The sequence below is a fragment of the Gavialis gangeticus genome, unplaced genomic scaffold, assembly GCF_001723915.1.
Source record: "Gavialis gangeticus isolate Ggan-Ray unplaced genomic scaffold, GavGan_comp1, whole genome shotgun sequence".
Classification (NCBI taxonomy): Eukaryota; Metazoa; Chordata; order Crocodylia; family Gavialidae; genus Gavialis; species Gavialis gangeticus.
In genome coordinates this window covers 99,981,295-99,987,030 of record NW_017729024.1, presented here as the reverse complement: position 1 = coordinate 99,987,030, position 5,736 = coordinate 99,981,295, and positions in this window count along the sequence as shown.

The window sequence follows — 5,736 nt, the reverse complement described above, 5'->3', positions numbered from 1 at the left end:
TTTTTTTTTTTTTTTTTGAAAGAGAAACCAATCACAGGATTGTCTCTGCAAGTTAATACCAGGAGTCCCATCAGTTACAGAAAGTTACTTCCCTTAAGCCATAAAACCCAACAGGAGACTGGAGAGAGTTGGGTTCTCAGCTGGCCACCTGAGGAGCCCTCCTGCTAGTAGCATTGAAAGAAGTTTCAAAGATAAACATCTATTACATGTCTCACTGTCTTTCAGCCTGTAAGGGAATGCCTGCAGTGATGCTAGAATAATCCTGAGCTATAATATCATCTAGAACAGACGTAAAAATTAAAACCCTAATCCGTCATTAATTTTCTATACAGCTGGTCAATTTGCTTTAACTACCAATCTAATTTTGATAAGGACTTAAAATATATGCATATCGTATCTCCAGATAATGAACTGGAAATTGTTTTAATCCTTTTGTAAAAAGTACACACTTGAATAAGTAGGCAGAGTTTATATAAGTTAAACATTTTAGTCAGTAACTCAATAGTATAATAAGTATTTGTGTTTCACTAACAAATTCCACTCTAGGTTCCACTGTAAAAACAATTTTATAGCAATAAGTGATTGTTAAGAATACTATGCTCCAGATGATTATTTATGAGTGTAGCTCACTACTTCTTTTTAAAGAAGCATCTACTAGCTCTGAATTTTTGAAAACACAGATTATTCTAAATACAATAATTAAATTGCGTTATTATCCTTTTATGGCTTTAAAAATGTACCTCAGTCAGAGGATACTGACTTCTCCTGCATCCTTGAAACAGCTGCATTTTCTATGTCTCCAGGATCTTTTCCCTGTTTTAATTCTTTGCCCTTATTTTTCTCCCTTCATAAGTCTTCTCTCCTAACTCTGCACCCAGAATCTTGCAAATCTCCTTAAAGGCCATTTAACTCAACCTTCTCCTCTTCTCTAGTCTATATTTTTCTGTGGTTCCCTATTAGGGCATAACCCACTTCTGCTTTTCCTGTGCTCCAAGTCATACATAATTGGAGCTTGCCCCTTAATCTCACCAAAAACCCCATTTCTTTTACGTAAACATAGAAGCTGTCCTCCAGTCCATAGCTTGCATGTTTTTTTCATCTTGGTCATATTATACTTTGAAAAGAAGAACTAAGTTAATAATGAATTTAAAAACTGATATGAACCAAGAGATCATTCAAGATCCATGTTAAATATATGCTCAGTGCTTTTCTAGTACATCCTTTTTTCCTTTGAATTTTGGCAACTTAGGGTTGGACTGGGCACAGCCCATTTTTACACATCTTCATTGCTGTGTTAACTTGAAGACTTACTTGAGTGTTTTACTTCTCCACAAAGTCATCTGGCCTGCAGTGAAGTTGTTTTATCTTCAAAAGAGAGAACCTGACACGTGTTGTTAGTGAATTCCATTGAATGGTAATAACTCTCTAGTACCTTCCCACAATTCCCTACATGCTCTATAGAATAAGCATTGTCTGACAATACACTAGGAAAGAACTGTAAGTTGGTTCTGTTAACTGTGCTGCTAAGAAAAAGGCAATATGAGGTTTTCGGACTCACGAGGTGGAAAACATTTAATCTACTGTACCTTCATTCAGAGCTAGCCATGATGTATCTGGGAATTGCAGAATGTTCCACAGGTGATAATTTCCTGAAAGAAAATAAGGAAGATGGGTTACATTAAAGTGAGGTAAGGCCATGGCTTTCCCTCCAAGTCTGGCCAAAACAGCTCTCTGCATGTGGAACGTAGTAGGCACTGCAGATCAGTGGTTCTCCACTGTGATGCTGTGGCACTCTTGAGTGCCATCAGGCTCCCCAGAGATACTGATGCAGGCACCAGCACCACACAGCCAGGTAAAAGTGCCCTGTGGAAAGTGTTGCAAAACACATGATGTGTCTACATGAGACACTTTACTGCACAGTAGACTAACATACTGCACAGTAGACGTTACCATCTACATGTTCACACCATTTACTGTACAGTACATTAGCCTACTGCTCAGTTACTTACAACCTGTAAATACAAGTAGTAAACTAACTGTGCAGTATCTACGCAAGTGCAGCACATGTGTAGATGTTAACTAGGAGTAAATTTGCTCCTGGTCAACCCCAACACCAGTGAACCACAGAGGACAGGGAACTCCTTTGGCCCTGGTGCTGCTCAGCACCCAGCTCCCTGAGGAGCTGGGAGCCTAGCATCTCTGAGATTGGGGAGTTCTCTGCTTCCTGAACAGCCAGGGGCTTCCTAGAAGCTGCCCCAGAAGTGGGACAGCTCCTGGCCAGCCCTCAGCTGGGCAGGGATTCACCACCCAGCCAAGGGCTTGCTGCCAGCTACCCTACCATCCAATCAGGGCAGGGGGCTGGGAAACAGCTGTGGGGGGAGGGGACCCTTTCCCAACCTCTGTCCCAATCAGCCAATCAAGACAGGGAGCTGAGAAAAAGCTTCCCTGCAGGTGAGACAGAACTCCCCACCCCCCAGACTCCAGGCCTGGCCCAGGTGCCCCTGCCAAACCAGGGCTGGCACCTGGTGGAGCCCAGAGTTCCCCCTGGCTGGCATACGGTAACAGAGCAGGGCAGTGAAATGCCACGGTTGGAAACAAATTTGATCCCATAGGGTACATCCCCATGAGTAGACACATGTGGTTTGTAGTGCTGCAGACCTCTCTGCAGCACTACAAACTGCATGTGTCACACATACAGGCATTTACCACATTGCTCATTTGTAGCATAGGGTGGGTTTTTGACACCAGGAGACCCCTGTGTCAGGAAAACCTGAGCCAGAAAAAAGCAGGGCAGGGTACATGATGGCAGCACATGCCACCTACAGCCAGAGTGTGACCAACCAGAGCTATCTTTTGGCTGCTGTCCAGGTTCTGTGCACCCAGATTGCCACTGCTGAAATCCCAGGAGGACCCTAGGACTCCAAGTAAAGGTGCTGAGGCCAGCCCAAGTGCTGGCCCCACCTTCTCCTACCCCACCTGGGGAAACTTGCTGCACACCAGAGCGCTCATGCAGGGGCATTTCCCAGGGATAACATGTTCCTACTCATGGGGACACACCCATGAGAAAATTTGCTCCCAACAGGTGCACATGTAAATATGCTCCCAAGGAAAGCTTACTGCACAGTATTTTGCAGCTTTCTGTGAATTCATTGCATGTGTAGATGTGCCCACATGCACTTCTAGGATTAGGGTTCTTCAATAACCCAACAGCATGCAGGAGAGCTGGGTTATGTTGTAGCCCTTCCCCATCTGCCACACTCTCATACTCCTCCTGGACACAGAGGCAGATGGAACAATTCCACCTGTTCCATATACCTCCATTTCTGGGAGACACCATGCAGAATCAGACCGGGAAAGACTGCACAAGCCAGCTCTCCTGCCTGTATTAGTGTTATCAGAGAAACTTAATGCAGGAGGAGAGTATGTATATGCCACAATTCTTCTCAAATGAAAAAAAAATGAGAACCACTGTTTCAGATATTGTTAAAAAACAATGGTGCCATTCCTACGTGCACTTGTAAGGACCTGACAAACAAATTCTCACAAACCCAGATACAGTTCCTCCTAGCAACTCTGGGCATAACACACCCTCTATGGTCTATCCTTTCTGCACAAATAACAGAAACAACCCTAAGTAGCTCAAAAAATGCTCAGGAAAGGAAACTTGCTGTAAAGACACTACATAAATAGCAACCATAAAGATATCACAGCGATATCTAGTGCTTATAGTATGGCTGCACTTTTATTTTTTTCTTCTTAATAGTATTTAATTGTGTAAGGATGTTAAACAAGCTATTTCTTTGTCCTTTCTACAGAATATTGAATGTATCTAAATTACATATGTATTATATCATAGGCCATTTCAGGCATTTCAAAACATTTTTCCTTAAAGACAATGAAATTGTATGAGTTTCATTAAAAAAAATTTCAGTGCATCAATCCTCCTCTGTACTTCTGCCATATTTGGTGTTCTACCTATTATTATTCAAATTAAATTACGTTACAAATCAGAGGTGTACAGACTTCCACCCTGAGGTGGGGTGCCTGAGGCAATGTCGACCACAGTAGACTGGGGGAGGGGGGGAAATGGATGAGGAGGGAGGTAAGTCTGACCTTTCCAGGATACTCCTGGTGTTGTTGCTGCTGTGTCAGCATCAGCTCTACTGTGGTGGCAGCTGCCCTGTGGCCAGGCCCCAGGGAGATGGCCCTGATTCCCTGTTCATTCCTTCTATGACCCGCACTGCCTATACATACGTAACTGGTACATGACTATGTCTGCTGTGGTAAAGACTCCCCAGTGGAGGCACAGCACCATTCCATTGACTCCACTTATATGGCTGACAGGGAAGTATAGGGTGGGAAAGATTCTCAGGGAGAGATTCAGGTGCCCTCTCCTAGTTGGGCAGACACTAGGCCTGTGTGAAGTGGCTAGTATTCACTTTGGATTTGTATTCAGCCAGTTTAGGGGACAGTGATTCAATTTGGCCAAATCTGATTCAGACACTTGGCCACCACCAAATTGGCCATATCTCCAAATCAAACAGGCCTCATCCCCCCATCTCCTGCCAACTCTCCCAGCCCCATCAATGGCTGCCCTGCCCAGCCCCAGCGTCCCAGCTCTTTAAAAAAACCAAACCCCCACACTCACTGGCTCCTGCCAAGTGGGGGGCAATCCTGGCTGCCCCCCACATCCCCGCACTACATGGGGGGCCCTGCCACAAGCCCCATCCCCCGCCCACTCTCCCAGGCCCAGCCTCCCTACTCTTTAAAAAAAAAAAAGCCCTGCACTCAGAAGTTCCTGCCATGCAGGGAGGGGGGCAATCCCTGCTGCCCCTCACTGCATGCTGCTGCAGCCAGCGAGTGCAGGGCTATTTTTTTTTTTAAGAGCTGGGATGCTGGGGCTGGGCAGGGCAGCCATGGACGGGGCTGGGAGAGTGGGCAGGGGATGGGGGCCTGTGGCAGAGCCTTCCAAGCAGCACATGGCAGTTGGGATTTCCCCCACCTGGCAGCAGCCAGTGAGTGTGTGGTTTTTATTTTATTTATTTTTTAAAAGCCGTGATGTTGGGGCTGGGGGAGGCAGGTAGCCATTGATAGGAGAGTGGGTGGGGTTCAGGGGGTGCTCAAGTGGACAGGAGGAGCAGCCAGCAGATGAGGCCTCATGGGGGTAGGCCTCATGGTCCCCTCCCTCCTCTTCCAGCCCCCTATTACCCCAACCCCCTATTTACCCCTAACCCCCTATTTACTGGCACAGAGTCCGAGTCCATTTCCCTGAGGTGGCAAGTAGGGATTGCCCAAATCTCTGAATTTTTCCAAAGCTCTCCAAATCTTTTCCAAATCAATTCAGTGAGCTTTGAATCAATTCATACCTTTTTAAAGGTCTCTCAATTCAGTTCGGATCTAGAAATTTGGCTGCCAAACTGGGCTGAGTCTCCTCCAAATCAAATCAGTACCTGAAGATTTGCACAGCCATAGCAGACACCAAAGCAGATGCCTCACTTGCTCTGCTTTAGTTACACTACTGTTACAAATACAAAGTCTTTTTTTTTATATGAGAGGTAAATATCATATTTACCATTCACAACAGGCAGCAGGAAACAAATATAAAGGTGATGAGAGGGCCATCATGATAATTGAAATAATTTCAACATTCTAAGTGATAATCCTGATTAAATAGTTATGGGACAACCTCCCAAAAATACTCAGTGTGGGTTTGTGTTTTTTGTCCTTAAAAAAGGC